Below are 23,790 nucleotides of genomic sequence, written 5' to 3'. Positions count from 1 at the left end.
ACATTCAAAAGAAAATCTATGATGTGAAAACCTAAAAAGCAGCAAAGACAAGACAAGGTTTGGTGACTTTCTCATGTATCTTTTTCTAGTTAGAGCTCTTTACAGTCTCGTGTAAATCGAGACAAGGAACATTTTTGTGGCAAGTGCTGAAAACGAAATGAAAGAACTTAGTGACAGATAAGCCTGAGAAGGTCTGGGGAAATTCTGGATTACTCACCAGAATTTTCCATTCTTCTTCAAGTGCTTGCTCCTGTCCATTCCAATACGTGTGTGCATGTTCCATGCACACAATCACTAGGGCTGTGTCTAGACTGGCAGGTTTTTCTGCAAAATCATCTGCTTTTGGGGAAAAACTTGCCAGCTGTCTACACTGGCCGCTTGAATTGCCGCAAAAGCACTGACGATCTCATGTAAGATTGTCAGGTCTTTTGCCGAAATACTGTGCTGCTCCCGTTCGGGCAAAAGTCTTTTTCCGAAAACCTTTTGCTCAAAAGGGCCAGTGTAGACAGCAGAGATTTGTTTTCCGCAAAAAAGCCCCGATCGCGAAAATGGCGATTGGGGCTTTTTTGCGGAAAAGCACGTCTAGATTTGCCACAGACACTTTTCCACAAAAAGTGCTTTTGCGGAAAAGCGTCCGTGCCAATCTAGAAGCTCTTTTCCGAAAATGCTTTTAACGGAAAACTTTTCTGTTAAAAGCATTTCCGGAAAATCATGCCAATATAGACGTAGCTTTTTTACTAGCAGTACTGTTGGATCAGATTTGGAAACTTCTGGAGTGGCGCTTTCAGGGTGAGCAATGTATGTTGATCCCTCCTGAGCTGATCAGCCGTCCAGGTCCTTCCTACCGCCAGTGATGGTCTTTGGAGAATTTGATTTCATGTTTTGCAAGGCATCTCTTGCTGTAGTTATTGTACGTTGTTCTGACTTAATTGTCATTTCAGTGTAATAATTAGCATTTTTAGTAGTCAATAGTAAATTTCCTTGGGGGGGGGGGTTCCTCTTTTTGTTTTCCATTCTCCCCATTCATGGGGCATGTAGCAACCCTAGGGATTTAAGCACTGTGACTCCTGAGGCTAGACTAGGTCCAGAGAGGACTTGCATGCTGCTTGCTTCACGTGCTTAGGTGGAGGCCATCTGCTAAATAAGTGCATCATTTGCAAAGGCTTTATGCCCAGAACAAAGGAAGAAAGAGACTGGCACTTGAAACTCCTGCTTATAGAGTCTGCACTTCTACCTCCAGTTCTGGAGCTGGCACCGGATCAGATCACCACAGATTTCTGGATGCTGAGCACAGTAGAAGTGGGATATTCTGTCTAGTTCGTTACCCGCCTACCCTCCCACCCACCTGTCACATCCCTCTTCAGGGACTCTTTAACAAGTAACTCTTTGTCGAGGAGGTGCAATGGCTCCTTACACTGGCGGCGATAGAGGGGGTTCCTCAGGAGTTCAGGGACAGGAGTTTCTACTCCTGATATTTCCTTATCCCCAAGGGCAACAGTGGGCTCAGGTCCATTCTGGACCTTCGAAACATCAACACATTCATAAGAAGGTTCAAGTTTCATATGGCCTCTCTGGCCACCATTATCCCCTACCTAGACCCGGGGGACTGGAATGCCACCCTCGATTTGAAGGATACGTACTTCCATATTTCAATCATCTCCGCACACAGCAAATTCCTGAGATTTGTACTCAACAGCCCTGCATTACCAATTCATTCTGCTCCCATTCAGTCTCTCCATGACCCCACCTCTATTCACAAAGTGCATAGGAGTGCAGTGGCAGCCTTCCTGAACAAAAATTGGGTACAGATCTTCCCGTACTTGGGTGACCGACTCATCAATGGCCAAGTTTAGAAACAGGCTCTCGATCCTGGGGTGTTGATGTAAGCCACTTCTAGTGACCTAGGTCTCATTCTGAATGTACCTAAGTCCACACTGGTCCCTCCCGACACAAGAGACAGAGTTCTAGACTCCACGTGGGCAAGAGTCTTCCTGCCCAAATCCCAGTTTCACAACATCATAGACCTCATTGGCAGCCTCCAGTGGTTCACCACCACTGCAGAAAGGAGCTACATGAGGCTTCTTGGGCACATGGAGGCCTGCAAATTTGTCCTATAGCATGCCACGCTGTGGCTTTGCCTTTTAAAGGCCTGGTTAGTGTACAAGCCCAACAAGGATTTGTTGCATAATTTGGTCACCCTTCTCACCTTAGTTCTAATCTAGAATATCTCAACTGGTGGCTTCAACCTCAGGGGTCTGTGAGGGAGTGCCCTTTGCCAATCCCAACTCTCTTTCTCTGGTCCTGGACGCATTGGATACAGGCTGCGGGGACATACCTGGGCAGCTCAGAACTAAGGGCCTGTGGTCACAATCAGAACTACTGCTGCACATTGGTGTCAGAGGGCTCAGGGCAGTTCACCTCGCCTTCCTTCCCCAACTGCAGGGCAGGTGTGTCTCATTACTGACAGACAACACCACAGTGATGCCCTGCATAAACCAACAAGGCGGTGCTTGCTTCTCTCTTCTATGCCTGGAACCCCTTCACCTGTGGGACTTCGGTGTAGATCACCACATCTACCTGTTCGCCTCTTACCGTCAGGGATGCAAAAAAACCTACAAGACCATTTCAGCTGCTCAGTCAACACCCGTGAATGGTTCCTCAGGACAGATGTTGTCCTTTCTGTCTTCCAAAGTTGGTGTTATCCCTAAATGGGCCTGGTTGCCACAAGGAGCAACAATAAGTGCATCCAGTTCTGTTCCTTCCAGACCCACAGTTGTGGATCGGTAGCAGATGCAATCAAGATATCGTGGTCCAGTCACCTGGTGTACATGTCTCTGCTCTTTCCTCTAGTACACAAGGTTCTCCTCAAGATCTGGCAGGACAAGGCGGAACTCATCCTCATAGCAGCAGTGTAGCTGCAGCAGCATAGGCTCAGCAGCCTGGTGAACCAATTTGTAGACAGACCGATAATCCTTCTGCTCCATATCCTGATTTCATCACCGAGGACCATCACCAGTTACAGCACCCTCACCCGGGGCACCTCCATTTCATGGTGCAGAAACTCCATGGTTAAACCAACTCGAGCTACAGTGCTCAGACTCCATTAGAAAGGTTCTGTTGGGCAGGAGGCAACCCTCCCCTTGGGCAACATACCTAACAATCTGGAAGTGATTTTCAGTTTGGTCCCTCGAAAAGTACATCCCCCTACAAGAAACCTCCATCTCCCTTGTGCTTGACTACTTTTTATACCTTAACCAGTGCCAGGGACTGACACTGTCATCCATTAACGTCCACGTAGTGGTTATTTGCCTTCCATCCTGGGGCTGGGGAAAGATCTCTGTTCAGCAATGCTATGCTGGGATGTTTCCTTAAGGGTTTGGAGAGGCTGTATCCCCAGGTCAGACATCCCCATTTCACAGTGGGACCTTAACCTGGTCCTCTCTAGACTTATGGGACTGCTGTCTGAGCTCCTAGCAATCTGCCCTCTAGCTTGCCTCTCTTGGAAGGTGGTCTTTGTGGTGGCTATAACCTTGGCTAGTTAGGTCTCAGAGCTCCGGGCCTTTACCTATGAGTTTCCATACACTGTCATTTGTAAGGACAAAGTGCAGCTCTGTCCGCATCTGGTGTTCCTACCCAAGGTTGTCTCCCTCTTCCATCTAAACCAGGACATTTTCCTCTTGGTTTTCTTCCCAAAACATCATGCCAACCATGTGTCAGACAGACCCTACCCTAGCCTTCTACGCTGAATGCACAAAGCCATTTTGTAAATCACCACAGCTCTTTATTGTCATGGCTGAAGGAATGAAGGGACTTCTCATCTCATCCCAGTATATTTCATTGTGGATATTTCCTGTTATTACTTTGCCAAAATTCCAGCGCCATCAGCTCACTCCACCAGAGCACAGGCATCTTTGGCATCGTTCCGCCTACAGATTCCCATTGAGGATATTTGCAGGGCAGCAACGTGTTCCTCTATTTGCACCGTCATGTCACACCACACCATCACCCAACAGGTAAGGGGTGATGTGATGTTTCAATTAATTCTGGCTCCCTCCTCCATGGGAACTGCTTGGGTGTCATCTATCGGAATAGACATGAGCAAGCCCTTGAAAAAGAAACAAACCAGTTACCTACCTTTTTGTAACTGCTGTTCGAGATGTGTGGTCATGTCCTTTCCAAATCCCACCCCTCCCCACTGTCAGAGTAGGCTGGCATGAAGGAACTGGATGGACGGTAGGTCAGCAGGGACCTATATATGTCTCCATGAAGGCTCTCTTGTGAGGTTTCCAGTATAACCTGGCTGCTGTTCAAAATTTGGATCTCCTGCTGACTTCAATGGGAGTTGAGGGTATGACTTTGGAAACTGACAGAGGTTGCGGGGTGCCTAGAATTACCAGGATCCTCTAGAGCTGATCTCTACATTTCAGTTCATCAAAGAGTATCATGTAAAGCCTCTGCTGGCCACACTGATCAACATAATCATTGCAAAATGTCTGGATGGATAATATATAAGGCCTTCTGGACAGGCCTTACAAGCTGCGTGTCTGCATGGCCACGCACAACAAATTTTGAGCCCACACACCTCGCCTGCAGAGCCACGCAGCAGCACTCTCCTCTCACTGTCCTGCTGGATCGGAAGGTGAGTGGTGACAGAGGCAGTTTAGCAGGGCTGCATGATGGCAAGCAGGCTGCCCTGCCCCTGTTTGCTCCGGCTGGAGCCAGGGCATGGTGAGGCTTTCGCTGCTCCAGTTCCAGCTGGAGTGGACAGGCCACCATGGCCCCGTTGGTGGGGCCAGGTGGCCAGGGGTAGCTGCTTGGACGGCCGGGGCTCGAGCCGCGTGGCCAGTGGTGGCTGCCAGCAGCGGCTGTTTGGGTGGCTTTGGCTGCCAGCAGCGGCTGTTTGGGTGGCTTTCTCCTAACTTTCCAGTAATAAGCTGAGGCAGGACCAATCACCTTCATCACAAACAAGTAACATCACAAATACCTCAGTCCTCTGCTATCCCTTCAGTGGAGTTTGGATACTGCAGTGGGATCTGGCAAGCATCTTGGGTTTAATTTCCTCGTGTTGCGACGTATGGGCTCTGCTGAGCTACTCAAGCTTGGCTCCTGAATTGGCTTGTACTGGATACTTTGGGCACAGAAACCCAGTTTCGTCAGTTCTGTTGGGCCCTGAGGGATTGGCTTCTCTTGGTAGGGATCAAGAGTCCCTCAGGCTCTGTTCCTTCTTTCTGGTTTGATGGCTTTACAGGTCAAATTGAAGACATAAATTACGGTAACCAGCTGCCACTCACTCCTAAGACCAAAGTGAAGTGCCTTTCAGAATAGACTGACTGATGTCCTCACTATATTACATGCTTTGTATGAGCAACACAATAACCAATGAATACATTTAAATATCATCATTGGGCATCCAACTTAATTCATGATTGACCCAAATAAGGCAATTCATGTGTAGCAGAGCTATTTTTTATGATTTTCTGAAAATACGTGCAGCTATCACCATGTCTCTTAGTTGCACTTGCTTCACATTTTAAAGAGTCTTCACAACTACAGCTCTCTGAAAAAACCTGAATTTTTAAAATGTCAACTGCTTTGGGGGTTTTAAGAGGTTTTTTTTAAATTGTACAAATGTGCTTTTTCAAGTAGGTTAGAATGCACACTATTTTAAGTATCACCATAATGTTTTGCAAACTTTAAAAAGAACAGACATTTCTTTTCTGCACACTTTTTAAAAAGTTATGATTTGAGAGAATATGATGGCAGTCTGAAGAAAGAAAAAGACTGCATATATATATACAGTATATATATGTATGTTAATAACTGGTAGGTGCCACAGCAGCGCACAAGACAAAACTCATTCCGTTCATGGATCGGAAATCTCAGGGTGTGTCTAGACTACCGGGTTTTTTCGAAAAAAGTGGCCTTTTTTTTGAAAAACTTCCTCTGCATATAGACTGCCACTGCATTCTTTTGAAATTAAATTGAAAGAATGCAGCCGTTTTTTCGATCGCGGTAAACCTCATTTTAAAAGGAATAAAGCCTTTTTTTGAAAAGAGGTGTTATTGAATGCAAATGGGGCTTTTTCGAAAAAAGGCTTTATTGAATGCAAATGGAGCTTTTTCGAAAGAGAGCATCCAGATTGCCTGGGTGCTCTCTTTCAAAAAAACGGCTCGCTTTTTTGAAATAAGTGGTTGCAGTCTAGATGTTCTCTTTCGAAAGAGGCTTGCAGTCTAGACGTAGCCTTAGAGGGAATACTACTTCTGGATGTATACTGAAAATTTATGCTTTTGAGGTCTATGAGTTGAGGCTGGTCACCAGAAGGTGAAAAGCTACTTTGTCTGGCTGTATGTAGACTGAGTAATTATTCACAATGGATGTTAATTGACTGAGAAAATTCTAATTAAGTGATTGCAAAGTCTCCAGAGGCGACTCTATCCAAGAAAACCAAACAATAGGGGATACCTGTTTACTAGTGAGATGCTTGAAACTATTTTGGGAGGTCCAGAGGTATCCTGTACCAGTTATCCTTCATCTAGGGAATAAGCTGCCAACTTGCTTGACTTAGGAGGATCACATTTGGTCTGGGTGCTTCAAGCTGGGAGAGCTATCCTTTGTGAGACAGAGGAATGTTTGGTTATCTAAGTTTAACCTTTAGGAAGTGTGTGGTGATTTTGCTTTTACGTAATCTTTGTTTACATTAATTCTGCTTGCTGCTTCTCAAATTTCCATTCTTTGTGAATGAAACTCTACTTATTTTCACTGTATATGCACCTAAGAGCGGTGTGTTAAATGGATCAGTGATGCTGAGGTGAAAATAGTAAGGTGGTAAGTAGTAAACCTGTGAATTCTGGGAGTGTCCAGTGGAACAGGGGCTGGACCTTCTGGGAATATGTAGAGGGTGTGAAGATTGAAGCATGCCTATTGCTTATCTGCAGGACAGCAAAGCTGGGTCCGGGTGAGAAGGGTGTGCTTGCATTTCCTGTGTCTGGCAGAGTCAGGAGCTGACACCTGGCAGGCATAGAGAATGCTTCCTCATGCCAAGGGCAGGTGGTAGTGAGATACCTCACAACCCTGCATACCCGCAGAAAGTGTTATGAAGAGTCTGTAGCACTTCAGAGAAGGTGCTTGGCTCTTTGTTAATGATGGCCCATTGATCAAAGTTCACTAGACCTATCCTCTGTCTGCTATAAAATCAATGGTCAGATCTCATTCTCCAATTTGCTGTGCATCTGAGTTTGGGGACTGAGCAGAATCATAAGGCAAAGGTTAAAGAACAACCGGCAGAGGAAGTCTGGGTTGTCAATGCTCATAGTTCTCAATAGGGAAATAATCTTTCTATGACACCTGAATATTGGAATGGTTACAACAGAGAACAAGGAAGGGAAAAAACTCTCAAGCCCCAACCAAAAATTCTTTCAATAAACCAGCTCTTGTTTTACACACAGTTCCTCAGAACATCTCTGGAGCAGATAAATGACAATGCCTGGAGCAGCCAGCTAAGCTCTGAGTTGAGCCAGCAGATGGCCGGCTATGCCAGCCCCTCCAAAGAGAAGGTTTGTTCTCTGTTAAGGTTTAGTTTCTAGTTAATTGCTCTTGGAATTCTTGTTGGAGGGCTGCATGAGACATCTCTCTGCTTCATTGGTTTTTTTGTGTATAAAATTTGTGTTTGCTTGTTCCCTGCTCTTCCCCTGCTGGCATTTGCTTGGAGCAGCTATTGGTACTGAATTGTTCCCTAACTGGGTGGTGGAAGATGATGGGATGTGTCTGCAGCAGGGGTGCTTGGTCTTGGCTCGGTTGTTTTTTCCTGTGTCAGTGTGTGTTGCTGGGTTGGTTCTATACTGACAAGCATGTGGTGTTCTTGATATCTCAATGCTGGCCTCTTTCTTTCAGTGTTTCCTGTATAAGGCACTAGGAATTTGCTTGGCAGTTTGTCAGGACCCGGTCCATATTAAATCACAGATTCAGAAGTTTCTGAAGAAAACAGATTACATGGAAGCCCCTGATAGACTGGTAAGGACCCTGTCCCTCTCCCTACCTTATCATGTACCCTCTGAATGTCCCCTGGGCAACTCAGCTCTCAGTTGTCCTGGGACAGATGCCATTTTGCTTCATGTCCTCTTTGTTGCTATTTCACTCACCCTTTGCTCCCCCCTCCCATAGGTCTCAGGCCTAATTGGCACTTTACACTACTTTGGGTGAAAGGAATTGACTTGTGGGGGTCTATTGGGCACCTGGTCAGATTCACTAACCAATATTTTTCTTGAGTAACAGGGAGTCATTTCCATCCTTGCATTCTCTGCCGAGAGCCACTTGGACCTCATCTTGAACACACTGCAGGAGTTTGGGGCAGCAATGGATAAACTTACGATTTCTGGGTTTATTGGTCACCTGAAGGTAAAGGAGCCAGGGGGTTCTCTCAAACTTCCTCTCCCTCTAAACTAGAGACAGTATCTCCTGCCCCCGGTAGAGTCTCATTGGTCAGCTAACCCTGTCCCCCAATGGATGTGCTCTGTGTGATGCTTACATTTAAGCAGAGAGGAGCACAGTCTGGATCCGTGGCTCTCTCAACTGATTTTTAGCATCTGATGTTTCATGGCTTGAATGCCTCTCCTATGCACAGTGTGTAGGAACTATACCAGTTAATTATATGGAAAAGTGTTGAATGTATTTGTAGCTGTTTTTTCAATCCAGGTTAGTAGCTGTAAAGGAGGAGGTGTTGCAAGCAACATGTGACTAACCAACCTGCTCTCTGGACAACTGTTATGGACCCTGTGCTCTAGAGCAGCGGTTCTAAAACTTTCCACACTAATATACCCATTTTAGAAATCTGAGTTGTCTAGTGTGCCCCAAGTTTCACCTCATTTTAAACCTTCTTTCTTAGAAAATCAGGCATAAAAATACAAAAAAGTGTCACAACACACTATTACTGAAAAATTGCTTAATTTCCCATTTTCATATGCCATACGCCATTTCATAAATAAATTAATTTAAATATAAATATGTTCCTTACATTTCAATGTGCAGTATATAGAGCAGTGTAAATAGGTCATTGTGTGTATGAAATTTTAGTTTGTAACTTTGCTAGTGCTTTTTAGGTAGCCTGCTCTAAAACTAGGCAAATATCGAAATGATCTGATCTGTCCTCCTCGAAAACTTCTGCGTACCTTTGGTTGAGAACCATTTATCCAGAGGATAAAACAGCATATTAGGTCTCTTGGCCACCATTGCCAGATTTGCTGTTTACTCACTGTGCAGATCTAGGCATATCATTTAGCACCTAATTCTGTGCCTATCAGTGTCAATGACAAATCTCCCATTTATTTCACTGGGGTAGGGTCAAAACTTTGGGCTCTCTGTGTCAGAATTATCCAATCAGTATGTTTGAGACACCAATACCTCTGTGCCTCACGCAGTTATGGTTTGGCTTAAATACATTTTTCAAGTACAAGCTATTATCGCTGCCAAAAGCAATTCCTCAGTCAGCAACAGATCAGAATTTCAAGGCAAAATGAATCAGAAGTAATTGTCTCTTGTGACATTTCCAATTGTCCAGGACTACCATCATGGGAAAAGAGCCAAGACCCGCAGCACGCTGATGCTGACATACAGCAAAGTGGCTATGCATGCTCCAAAAGAGCAACTTCTGTCTCGGGTGGAGGCAGACATCACAGAGAACATCCTACACCATTATAGAACCGGTTGCCAAGTAAGAGTTTTTGCATAAGTGTTGGGGATATTACTCTGAAGTTAGATCAGTGCCTCCACTGGACCTGAGTTTACTAAGAGAGGGCTTATTTTTCTAAAAATGTCCTTTGAACAACTGTTTGTCATGTGCATCAAATCTAAAACCTTCATGGATGGAGTGTGAGCTGTAACAAATATCTTATTTGTTGCTGTTGTTTGTATTTTCTCTAGTTTTTCTGTGTTCTTCTGAAATTCTCTAGGTCACAGTTACATAGTATTTCAGATGCAGTCACACTCAGGCTGTGCAGTATAACACTCTAAGGCTATGTTTACACTGTGAACCTATTTCAGGGTATCAGAAGTATCCCGAAATAGCTATTCCGCATCTTTTGAGTGCGCCTGTTATTTTGAAATCTAACGGGCTCACTATCCCAACATCCCTGTAAACCTTGTTCCACAAGGGTTAAGGGACTTTTTGGAATAGTGCTTGTATTTAGTTTATTTGCTATCACTGTTTCTTGGACTATCTACTTCCCTTTCCCCATATCTGTCTTCCTATTTGTCTGCCTGCTCATTATTTCTGCTCCTTAGATATATGGCTGTCCACTTGCCAGCCCTGATTCTGGTCTCAGTGCATAGTTCTAATCTCTCCACATCACTTTGCCATTCCATTCTACTCTGTCTAAGGCTATGTCTAGGCTGCAGTACTTTTCCGGGATCCCAGAGGTATCCCAGAAAAGCAATACCGCATCCACTTTTTGGAAAAGTGGATGCGTTCTTTCACCATCCCTGTAAACCTTGATTTATGAGGAAGGAAGGGATGGCTTGAAAGAGCAGGTTTTTCCAAATTTCGAAAAAGCCTTTTTTGAAAGAAAAGCAGAGAAAGATTCATACTTTGCGTATCTTTTTCAGACTTTGCAGTCTAGACTTAGCCTAACTGAGACTCTCATTGTCAAAAAAAGTTGATCACAAATGAACCAAGTTGACATTTTCCAGTAGTTCACAAATACAAATATTAAGAACTATGGCCCCTGATATTGTCCACTGCAACACACCCAGACTGGGCACATTTCCTGCTTTTTTGGAAGAGTCAGTAATAGTGATTTCTCTCTACTTCATGTTCATTAACCAGGATATTTGTAGAATGTGCATAATGTGGCACAATAGAAATTGCTAGTAGCGGTTTTACATTTTGTTTTTCAGGTGTTGGGGATCAATGTTGCGAACAAGTTAAATTCTAAATAATCTGCCCTCGTATCTTGTGCATTTACTATGCACAAGTTTCTTGTTTAAATTGCATAAAATTTGTTTTCCCTCCCACATCAAGCAGGAGTCATGACTACTCTGTGTAAATGGACCTGGATTTACTTGATCAACCTGGGCCTTTTCTTTTTCTCAGATGGGTGTAGAGCTGGGGTTCTCTGTCTTCTGGGGTCTGCAGACACTTCTCCTGAGACTAGATCTAATTTCTACTCTTCTGGAATCTGATTCTCTCAGTTTCTCACCCACATCCTCTTGTTTTTCCTGGAAATGTAGGACATGGACCTGAAATCAACCCTCATCCAGAATGCAACAGAGATTAGCTGTGCAGTTTTGAAGACTGGAGACTCCCAGGCATTTGAATTCTCTTACAAACTGGAGCTCCTTGATTACATGATGGTGAGTGATTAGGAACTTTGAAGCCTGAGCTACCAGGGATTTTGTTATTATGTAATGAGACTGATTGTCCGGGTAGATGTTATTCTTTCCATTGGCTGTAGCTATACTACTGCAGTGTCATGATTTACCTGCCTGGCACCCAGAATGCTGGGTCCACTGTGCTTGGCCGGGATGCTGGCATATTGTGGGCTGTAACTGGAAGGAATGGATAGTGTCTGATGAGTTGCCAGGATACAGCTTGCTGACCTGTGTATAGCAGATGTCTCTACGGTCCATTTCTGAGGCAGAGAGCCACTGAAACAGTGTCTGTTTCTTACAGGTCTGGCATAAAGCCCTGTTTCAGAAGGTGAGGGGGAGGCTTCTCTGCCTTTCAAACCCACTTCCTATTTTTATGTCTCTGTTCATGCATTTCAGGACTTCATTAAAAAGGAACCATTGGATTCCCTGGTGTCTCCAGTTCGTTACGAGGCAATTTTTGCGATTGGACAGCTGTGGTAGGATATTCTATGCCATATTTCTTGGCACTGTGATGTCTTCTCATTTGTTAATTCATGAGTGTCGGGTTGGGAGCAGGCTGATGCTCACATGGTGTTTTTGTTTTGAGGGTTTGAATGCGTCATGTCTGTTTGGAGATTTGTGCTTGAAAGGCACAAGAGTGGAGGTTGTGGGGCATGCCATACTACGGAGAAGAGTTCAGGTGGGGATGGAGGTGTCTGGCTAGCTGGCAGGGGGAAGGAAGCTGGTGGATTCCTCTAAAAAGGGAATTGAAGTTTTAGCTTTACTTCTAGATGAGCAAATAATTAACAGAGGTACAAAGAGGTGCACAGCTGCAAAGTGAAGGGCTGTTTGCATTTGGGGTTCTAGATTGGGATAATCTTTATTCATTTAACCCATGTTTTACTTGGCTATGGTATTGAATCTAACACGTGACTTCTCTTTCTGTCTTCTGACAGCAAACTCAAACCATCTCTGACCCTGGAGGAAAACCGTGAGATCCTTGATCTGTGTTTTAAAAGTGTATTTCCCCTTCCTCCCTTGGAGAAGATGAAAGAGGAAGGCAAGAAACTAGAGGATACTCTGCACATAGAGGTATATGACACCAATTCCCCTCTGGCAGACTCCACTGAGATCTCTGCCCAGCAAGCACTGGGTGATAGCAGCCACACATGGCCTCCCTGCAAAGTCATGGCTAACTTCACCTCCACCTCCTGCAGAAATTATCTGGTGTTGAGCCTCACTCCTTCTCTTCTGGTTTCAGTTGATGTATGAGTGCTCCTTCGAAGCCCTTAGTGAGCTAATGAAGATCCTGCTTGAGGAAGAACCAACCCCAGACTGGTTCCAGGAAATGTTTCATGTGAGTAGCCCATAGGACCAGGGTGATAATTGTTTCTTGTGTTATAGCAGGGATGATGCTCAAGCTTCTGTTGTGGAGGAATTTTCCGCAGCGGGTGAATTTTAGGGAGAAAGCATCAATTTTTTCCTGAAGTAAGTGGGAATGTGTCCCATTGAAATCCATGGGAGCTGTTCCATTTTATGCCAGTGGTGGACTGAGATCTAGTTTTTCCAGTATAGTTAACACTACATGGACAGGAAAGAAAATCATCAGTGCAGTAACCAAATTCAAGAGGACCAGTGAGAACTGATCACCTCTTGTAAAAGGAATGAATTAGTATTGAGTTAAGCTCTGTGTATGGAAACTCATTCACCAAAGACTTCCTGCTCTTCAGACATAAACAGAATAGTTTGAAGAGCTGAGGGGAGGGGAGTTAGGTGCAACGTTGGTATGAAAATAAAGTTATAAAAGGAGCTGGGCTGGGGAGACTTCTCTGCTCCTCTCTGTCATTTGCCACTCAGCATGGGAGAAGCTGTCCAGGAAAGAGAACACAGCACCGGACCCCAAACTGCATGCAATGTGCTAGACAGCTGCCATCAGACAGTCTACAGAAGCCCTCACATACACAGAGCCAGACTCATCTCTCATGTAACTCCTTTGGCTTTGATGGAGTTACGTACACCAGAGGTGAATCTGGTCCCTGGGACTTGTATATACAAGGGTCTCTTTTTGGAGACATATAAATCTTTTGCTATATGGAAGTTAAATGCTTTGGAGAGGGATTTTAGTGACAATCAAACCTATTTAAAAGAAACGTTTGGGAGGGATTTTCTGGTACTAACTTTGTCCATTCTCCTGCTTTGCCAACAGCTACTAGAGACCTGGCTCAGTTCAGAGAAGGAGTGGGAGAGAGGAAGGGCCTTGCAGGCCAGTGTCTGGCTGCTAACTGCCTATCAGGAGATAGTTAATAGCACAGTGAGTATAGTTCTACTCTTCCTTGAGCTGACTTCCCCACTTAAATCAAATCTGACATTCAACGTGAATGCATGAGAAATTCTACTAGGCCTGCAGCTGGGGCCTCAAAGTGACTAAGATCCCTCTGCTTCCATAAGAGAAAGGTTTCCATAAGAGTGCTGTGACAGCACTCAGGCCAGACTGTAAGAAACAGGGCAGGCAGTTCCCCAGACGAGTGATTTTATAATTAGATTCACCAAACCAGTAAGAAAAGAGCTTCTACTCTGGTTAACAAAATACCAAACAATAGTACCCTTTAGGCATTCCAGACCTTGGTTCCCATCTAGACAACTAAGTCTAATATAATCACCAATCACAAAGGACTAGACACTTATCCTTAGGTTAATATGAATCACAGGTCTTCCCTAAATATCAGCCAATCCTTAATAACCGAATATCAGATTTGTTGTTAAAAGGAAAAAGAAGAGAGTTACAAATGGTTAAGTGATAGATATTTGTTAAAATGACTTTCACTTTTCATAGTTCAGGATCACAACCATGGTGGAATAAACGGCTGGCTTGTAAAAGTCTCTCTGGAATCATGCTAACCGGTCAACATCCAGAGTCAGTTTAGATGCAAAGGCTGTTAGTTTTTCCATGCATTTCCCAGACTATTCCAAATAATTATTTGGAAGATCTATGTCCTATGGCTTACACGTCCCCTGTTCAAAGTTTAAGCAGACTGGAGAGAGAAGATCAGTCCCATAACTTGTCTTTTATAGTTATTCTAGCCGGTTGGCAAGCCTCCTCACAGAAATTGTTGAAGCAGGATCTCTCCCTGAGAAAGAATAGGTCATGCAGATCTCCTGTCGTGCTTTGTTTTGAAGTTAATTTTCTATTTCCTATGCATACACTGGTAAATGGGTGATAGTCATTCACATAAGGTAATTAGCCGATCGTGGTCTTCCATTACAACACAGATAGTTAAGCTGAAGGCAATGTAAAAAATATTTTCTTGTACTGTCTTATATCTTTGATCTTAAGGTTAACTGAAGACAGTTACATATCATTAAGGCAATTAAGACATGAAAAGGAATTGGAATCTACAAGCTAATTTGGTTATGTTAAACTTCTAGCAAGATATAAATACAGACAATAATACATAACATCTACCTTTCATATCTATTACCAAAATGCATGATGTTGGTGATCGCTAGTCTAGGACTTTTCTTTGGGTTCGTCTAGACTACAGGGTTTTGTCGACAGAAGTTTTGTCGACAGTATCTGTCGACAAAACTTCTGTCGACAAAGAGGGTCTGGACACATTCAGTTCTGTTGACAAAGCAAGCTGCTTTGTCAACAAAACCCTGTAGTCTAGACACAACCCTACATGCAATAACACCTTCTGTCGACAGAAATCTGTCGACAGAAGGTGTTATGCCTCGTAAAATGAGGTTTACCAGCGTCGACAAAACTTCTGAATTCTGTCGACGTTATGTCGACAGAACTCAGCGGCAGTGTAGATGCAGGTATAGTTGTGTCGACAAAAGTCCACTTTTGTCGACAAAACTCAGTAGTCTAGACACACCCTTTGAAATAACATATAAGTGACTTGTCTTGATACAATTGCAGTGCCGCTTGTTAAGTTATTGTGGGTCACACATAGGTTGGCTGTGTCAGTGTCATAGATGCATTCTTATACTCTCAGGCTGTTAAAGTTGAATTTCTATTTCTATTTAATCAGATAAGAACATAAAACATGAATGGCCATTCTGGATCCCCCAGACAAATGGTTCATGTATCCTGTCTTCTGACAGTGGTGGGTGTTATATGCATCAGAGGGAACAAACAGAACAAGGCAATTGTTGAGTGATCTCTCCCCTGTTGTCCAGTCCCAGCCCCAGGCAGTCAGAGATATAGGGACACCCATATCATGCATCTCTGATCATCTTATATGGCTCTATCATACCCCCCTGTAAGCATCTCTTTTCTAAGATGAATGGTCCCAGTCCTTTTAACTTCTCCTTGTATGAGTTGTCCCATATCCCATATCATTTTTGTTGCTTTTCTCTGAACTTTTTCCAATTATAACCTAACTTTATTTAAGTTGGAGGACTACAATTGCTTGCAATATTCAAGGTGTGGGTGTACCATGGATTTGAAACAGTGGCATGATAAGAACATAAGAACATAAGAACATAAAAACGGCCGTACTGGGTCAGACCAAATGTCCATCTAACCCAGTATCCTGTCTACCGACAGTGGCCAGCACCAGGTGCCCCAGAGAGGCTGGACCGAAGACAATGATCAAGCAATTTGTCTCCTGCCATCCCTCTCCAGCCTCTGACAAACAGAGGCCAAGGACACCATTTTATCCCTTGGCTAATAGCCTTTCATGCACCTAGCCTCCATGAAATTATCTAGCTTCTCTTTAAACTCTATTATAGTCCTAGCCTTCACAGCCTGATCTGGCAAGGAGTTCCACAGGTTGTCTACACGCTGTGTGAAGAAGAACTTTCTTTTATTAGTTTTAAACCTGCTACCCATTAATTTCATTTGGTGTCCTCTAGTTCTTCTATTATGGGAACTAATAAATAACTTTTCTTTATCAGCCCTCTCCACACCACTCATGATTTTATAGACCTCTATCATATCCCCCCTCAGTCTCCTCTTTTCTAAACTGAAAAGTCCCAGTCGCTTTAACCTCTCCTCATATGGGACCCGTTCCAAACCCCTAATCATTGTACTTGCCCTTTTCTGAACCCTTTCAAAGGCCAAAATATCTTTTTTGAGGTGAAGAGACCACATCTGTACACAGTATTCAAGATGTGGGCGTACCATAGTTTTATACAGGGGTAGTAAGATATTCTGGGTCTTATTTTCTATCCCTTTCTTAATAATTCCCAGCATCCTACTTGCCTTTTTGACCGCCGCTGCACACTGCGTGGAAGTTTTCAGAGAACTGTCCACGATAACTCCAAGATCCCTTTCCTGATTTGTCGTAGCCAAATTAGCCCCCATCATACTGTATGTATAGTTGGGGTTATTTTTCCCGATGTGCATTACTTTACATTTATCCACATTAAATTTCATTTGCCATTTTGTTGCCCAATCACTCAGTTTGGTGAGATCTTTTTGGAGTCCCTCACAGTCTGCTTCTGTCTTGACTATCCTAAACAGTTTTGTATCATCTGCAAACTTTACCACCTCACTGCTTACCCCTTTCTCCAGATAATTTATGAATAAGTTGAAAAGGATTGGTCCCAGGACTGACCCTTGGGGTACACCACTAGTTACCCCTCTCCAATCTGAAAATTTACCATTTATTCCTACCCTTTGTTTCCTGTCTTTTAACCAGTTCTCAATCCAAGAAAGTACCTTCCCTCTTATCCCATGGCCATGTAATTTACACAAGAGCCTTTGGTGAGGGACCTTGTCAAAGGCTTTCTGAAAATCCAAGTATACTATAACTACTGGATCCCCCTTGTCTGCATGTTTGTTAACCCCTTCAAAGAACTCTAACAGATTAGTAAGACAGGATTTCCTTTTACAGAAACCATGTTGACTTTTGTCCAATAAATTATGCTCTTCTACATGCTTCACAATTTTATTCTTTACTATTGTTTCTACTAATTTGCCCAGTACTGAAGTTAGACTTACCGGTCTGTAATTGTCAGGATCGCCTCTAGAGCCCTTTTTAAATATTGGTGTCACGTTAGCTACCTTCCAGTCATTAGGTACGGAAGCCGATTTAAAGGATAGGTTACAAACTACAGATAATAGCTCACCAATTTCCCATTTGAGTTCTTTTAGAACCCTTGGATGAATGCCATCCGGTCCCGGAGATTTGTTAACATTAAGTTTTTCTATTTGTTCCAAAACCTCCTCTAATGACACTTCAATCCGGGACAGTTCCTCAGATTCATCACCCACAAAGGACGGTGCAGATTCAGGAATCTCCCCAACGTCCTCAGCCGTGAAGACTGAAGCAAAGAAATCATTTAGTTTCTCCGCAATGGCTTTATAGTCCTTGATTGCTCCTTTTATAGCTCAATCATCTAAGGGACCCTCAGGTTTTTTAGCAGGCTTCCTGCTTCTAATGTACTTAAAAGAACATTTTGTTATTTCTTTTTGAGTTTTTAGCTAGCTGTTCCTCAAAATCTTTTTTTGCTTTTCTTATTACATTTTTACACTTGATTTGACAGTGTTTATGTTCCTTTCTATTTATCTCACTAGGATTGGACTTCCACTTCTGAAAAGATACCTTTTTGTCCCTCACTGCTTCTTTTACATGGTGGTTAAGCCACGGTGACTCTTTTTTAGGTCTCTTGCTATGTTTTTTAATTTGGGGTATACATTTAAGTTGGGCCCCTATTATGGTGTCTTTAAAAAGTTTCCATGCAGCTTTCAGGGACTTTGCTCTAGTCACTGTGCCTTTTAATTTCTGTTTAACTAACCTCCTCATTTTTGGTGTAATTCCCCTTTTTGAAATTAAATGCCAGAGTGCTGGACTGCTGAGGTGTTCTTCCCACCACAGGAATGTTGAATGTTATTATATTATGGTCACTATTCCCAAGCGGTCCGGTAACGGTTATATCCTGGACCTGATCCTGCACTCCACTCAGGACTAAATCGAGAATTGCCTCTCCCCTTGTGGGTTCCAAGAAGCAGTCATTTAAGCCATTGAGAAATTTTATCTCTGCTTCTCTTCCTGAGGTGACATGTATCCAGTCAATATGGCGGTAATTAAAATCCCCCATTATTATAGAGTTCTTTATTTTGGTAGCCTCTCTAATCTCCCTCAGCATTTCAATGTCAGTATCGCTGTCCTGGTCAGGTGGTCGGTAATATATCCCTACTGCTAATTTCTTATTATTTATCATATTATTATTCATCCCTTTTCCTAGTGGTTCCTAACATACCATTAGCATTTTTAAGTGCAGCTGCGTGTTGAACAGATGTTTTTAGAGGACTATCCACAATGACTCTGAGATTTTTCTTGAGTGCTACAGCTAATTTAGACCCCATCAATTTGCATGTACAATAAGGATTATGTTTTCCAATGTGCCGTACCCAGGTACAGTAATGGAGTTCACAATAAGGAAGGCAAATAATGTCCAGTATAGCCGGAGAACTTTCATTCTTCATTCTTTTTAAATTAGCCTCAGGAAACTTTTCATCAGTTTGGATATCTGATTGGGCTATTAGCACCATATACCTGTGCTTCAGTAACAACATCGCGTCAGTTGGTGGTTGACTGTATCAACTGTCTTCTCAATATACAAGGTGAGGAGACCATGAGCAGGTGTAAGTAACCCTTCACTTTCTTTCATTGTTGTAATGACCCTTTTTTCCATCTGTAATTCTTTCTGTCTTGTTAGCGACACTTATATAACAGAATAATTGGGGCCTTGTAAGTACATTGCTGGAAGAGAACTGCACAAATAATAAATAATCTGCAAATATTAGAGGGTGGGCAAAATATAGCACACAGGCCAGATCTGCCCTTCTCCCCAGAATTTCTGTCTGGAGCGCTCAGCTGATTAGCAAGCATGCCAGCAGCATGTGTTCAGCTGCCCCTCTCCGACCTTGCTCCATCCTATCTGCTGCTAGTGGTGTGTGGAGGGGAGGTGAGCAGGGAGGCGTGCAGAAGTCAGGGTGACCCCTTTGCCCCTGTCATCATCTCTGCAGAGCAGAGTTTGGGGAGAGGGACACATACAATAGTGCTGCTCCAGTCTGAAGTATGGTGAGTAACGGAGTGCCTATCTAAAGAGGCAGTGCACTGTTTCTAAGATTTCTCTGGCAGCCAGCATGTCCCTCTCTCTCTCTCTCTCTCTCTCTCTCTCTCTCTCTCTCTCTCTCTCTCTCTCTCACACACACACACACACACACACACACACACACACACACACACACACACACATTGTCTCACACACACTCTCTCCCCTGCCATATGCCCATATGTCCCCCCCTCTGCAGAGTGGGGTGGGGAGAGGGAGATGACAGAGCAGGACAGCTTTCCCTTAAAGATTATCTATGGATCAGAGGTTCAGTTTTATTAAATGTTGCCATACTTTTTCTCCTTTTCTCTATCCTAGGTCAGTGCAGAAACCTGGGGTCAGCAGAGGAGGAGCTGAGATGTCTCCGTGAGGCACTAACAACTCCAGACCCTGAGGCTCTGTTTCAAGCATCTTGCAAAATGGCTAAGGTAACAGACACTAGGGGTGTGTCTAGACTACAGGGTTTTGTCGACAAAAGTGGACTTTTGTCGACAAAACTATACCTGCGTCCACACTGCCGCTGAGTTCTGTCAACATAACGTCGACAGAACTCAGCAGTTTTCTTGACGCTGGTAAACCTCATTTTACGAGGCATAACACCTTCTGTCGACAGAGTTCTGTCGACAGATGGTGTTATTGCCTGTAGGGTTGCGTCTAGACTACACTGCCATGTCGACAAAGCAGCTTGCTTTGTCGACAGAACTCAATGTAGTCTAGACGCTCTTTGTCGACAGAAGCCTGTAGTCTAGACGTACCCTAAGTGACTGTTCTAGTGGCTGTGCACCATTCATTTTCCCTTGTCCAGAGGACTGGAAAAGGGCAAATATAGTGCCCATCTATAAAAAGGGAAATAAGAACAACCCAGGAAACTACAGACCAGTTAGTTTAACTTCTGTGCCTGGGAAGATAATGGAGCAAGTAATTAAGGAAATCGTCTGTAAACACTTGGAAAGTGGCAAGGTGCTAGGGAACAGCCAGCCTGGATTTGTAAAGAACAAATCATGTCAAACCAATCTGATAGTTTTCTTTGATAGGATAACGAGTCTTGTGGATAAGGGAGAAGTGGTGGATATAGTATACCTAGACTTTAGTAAGGCATTTGATACAGTCTCGCATGATATTCTTATCAATAAACTAGGTATTTACAACTTAGATGGGGCTACTATAAGGTGGGTGCATAACTGGCTGGATAACCATACTCAGAGAGTAGTTATTAATGGGTCACAATCCTGCTGGAAAGGCAAACAAGTGGGGTTCCACAGGGGTCTGTTTTGGGACCGGCTTTGTTCAATATCTTCATCAACAATTTAGATATTGGTATAGAAAGTACGCTTATTAAGTTTGCAGATGATACCAAGCTGGGAGGGGTTGCGACTAATCTGCAGGATAGGGTCATAATTCAAAATGACTTGGAGAAATGGTCTGAGGTAAATATGATGAAGTTTAAGACAAATGCCAAGTTCTCCACTTAGGAAGGAACAATCAGATTCATACATACAGAATGGGAAGCGACTGTCTGGGAAGGAGTACGGCAGAAAGGGATCTAGGGGTTATAGTGGACCACAAGTTGAATATGAGTCAGCAGTGTGATGCCGTTGCAAAGAAAGCAAACATGATTCTGGGATGCATTAACAGGGGTGTTGTGAGCAAGACATGAGAAGTCATTCTTCTGCTCTACTCTGCGCTGGTTAGGCCTCAATTGGAGTATTGTGTTCAGTTCTGAGCACCGCATTTCAAGAAAGATGTGGAGAAATTGGAGAGGGTCCAGAGAAGAGCAACGAGAATGATGAAAGGTCTAGAGAACATGACCTATGAGGGAAGGCTGAAGGAATTAGGTTTGTTTAGTTTAGAAAAGAGAAGATCGAGGGGGAACATGATAGCAGTTTTCAGATATCTAAAAGGGTGCCATAAGGAGGAGGGAGAAAACTTGTTCATCTTGGCCTATGGGGATAGAACAAGAAGCAATGGGCTTAAACTGCAGCAAGAGAGGTTTAGGTTAGACATTAGGAAAAAGTTCCTAACTGTCAGGGTAGCCAAACACTGGAATAAATTGCCCAGGGAGGTTGTGGAATCTCCGTCTCTGGAGATATTTAAGAGTAGGTTAAATAAATGTCTATCAGGGATGGTCTAGACAGTATTTGGTCCTGCCATGAGGGCAGGGGATTGGACTCGATGACCTCTCAAGGTCCCTTCCAGTCCTAGTATTCTATGTTTCCATGATTGTTTTATGCTTTCGTGATGTCTTTCCACACTTGGAGCGAGCTATGGGAGTGAGGCATTCATGTGTAATCAGTAACATGCTTTTCATAGGTATATGCTATGAATGCCATGTAAAAAACAGATTCCAGACAGTTGCATGAACATGCCCATGCATGTGCGTGTGCACATCCATCCATCCATCCATCCATCCATCCATCCATCCAGGGGGGAAATATGTGAGCGGGACATCAAGCTGAGAAACCAGTCTTGGCACCTTGTGTGTTTACCTGAACCTATATTTGTGTGCATGCATCTCATTGCATACTTTTATATTTTGTGAAAAGATGTCATGTACATCATAGAATATAAACTGGAAATTTACATCCTGTTTGTCCCATACAATGTTGTGCTAACTGTACAACCTAAGATCTAACCTGATATTATTAGTGTAGAATAGAGATGTGGTAGCTAGAAAGATTACAGAGAAAATTTTAATTGCAACTGCCTTGCCAGATATGAGCCCAATTAGCAATTTGCTGATGAATACATATTTTCCTATACAGCTCTTAGGCCTCCTTTCTTAAAAGTACTGGAGCCGACTATCATTGCAATCTTTCCTGGTTTTGATCTGTCCACAGGTGGTTAGTAAGTACTTTCCCTCTGACCAAGCCACAGATTTTATTGAGGCCATACTGGATGGTATGCTGTCTGCTAGTCCCTCCTGTGCCACAGCAGCCGGTCTGTGGATGAAGATCATCCTGAAGGAGTGTGGAGGTGCCATGCTGGATGAGGTAAAATAGAAGCTGGAGAGGTTTTTCTGGCTAACCTGCAGGCTTTCAGGTCTTTGCCATCATTTGCAGTGAACACAAGTCTTGCTGTTTCTCCCCCTGGGATTGGAAGTTAATTCCATCTGTGTTCCTATCCTGAGTCAGGCAATGGGGGAATCAACAGCAGAAGACAGAGATAATCTAACGGTACATCTGCACTAGCTCGTTAGTTCGAGCTAGGTAGGGTAATGAGGGCAAGCGCAGTTGCAAATGAAGCCCGAGATTTAAATATCCCGGGCTTCATTTGCATGTTCCCTGGCACCACCATTTTTAAATCCCCCTTAGTCCGAACTCTGTGCCCGCGGCTACATGCGGCATGGACTAGGTAGTTCAAATTAAAGATCCTAATTCGAACTACCGTTACTCCTCATGGAATTAGGATCTTTAATTAGAACTACCTACTCCGTGCCGCATGTAGCCGCGGGCACGGTGTTCGGATTAAGGGGGATTTTAAAATGGCAGCACCCAGGAACATGCAAATGAAGCCCAGGATATTTAAATCCTGGGCTTCATTTGCAACTCTGCTTGCCCTCATTACCCTACCTAGCTCGAACTAACGAGCTAGTGTAACCGTACCCCAAGTGAAAAGGAAGATGCTTGATTATTTGTCTATCTTGTTGTCACAGTTTCCAGCCATGAAAGGCTTGGAAAAATTAGACTCCGAGTAAAATGCAAAAAGAGAATATCCGGCCCCAAGAGACAAGCTAAGTGAACTACATCTTAGGGCCTCAGATAATGAGGGGTCTCTAAAAATACCCCAAAATTGCTAGTTTTTACTTGCCTCTTTGCCTATGTACAGATAGATAGATAGATAGATAGATAGATAGATAGATAGATAGATAGATAGATAGATAGATAGATAACTTTATTATTTCTATTTTCATTTTCCTTTCTGTTAGAATAATACATGTTTTTTTTGGAAATGCAATGAGGCCTCTTTAACTTGACATAGCTTCGGGCCTCAGCATGTCTTAACCCGGTGTTGCAGCCAGGTATGCGCAGAGATATGTATAATTTTTGTGGGTTAAATCTATGCAGCCATGTCTAAATACTTGTTTTTTGAAGGGAGGATTTTCTACAAGAACAGCAAATTGCTAAACGACTAAATAAACGTTTTGGTTCTGCAGAATGAATGGAGAGAATGGAAAAGGGACATTTTTTCTGGTTTTATTCTGTCCAGGTGTCAGATATCCTGAGTAGAATATATATTTATATGCCTACCATCAAGCAGGGTAGCTTGAGGCAGTTCCTGGTGGAGTCAGTGTCCATTCTTGCTCACCATCACCTAGAGGCAGTGATCTTCAGCCTCCTCATCAAACATCTGCCGATGGACAGGTATATACTGCTCCTTACA

General features: G+C 43.4%; 1 long non-coding RNA gene across 1 annotated transcript; it reads left to right on the top strand.

Moving 5' to 3' along the window:
• The first annotated feature begins 19,576 nt into the window (after window positions 1-19,576).
• Window positions 19,577-23,790, top strand: LOC149525786 (uncharacterized). Its single transcript, XR_016348866.1, has 3 exons — window positions 19,577-19,838; window positions 22,248-22,400; window positions 23,617-23,790. It is a non-coding gene; the product is annotated as an uncharacterized LOC149525786 (long non-coding RNA).

Source organism: Pelodiscus sinensis, chromosome 1 (genome assembly GCF_052426305.1).
Source record: "Pelodiscus sinensis isolate ZL-2025 chromosome 1, ASM5242630v1, whole genome shotgun sequence".
In the NCBI taxonomy this organism is placed as follows: domain Eukaryota; kingdom Metazoa; phylum Chordata; order Testudines; family Trionychidae; genus Pelodiscus; species Pelodiscus sinensis.
This window is presented reverse-complemented; position numbering and strand designations above follow the sequence as displayed.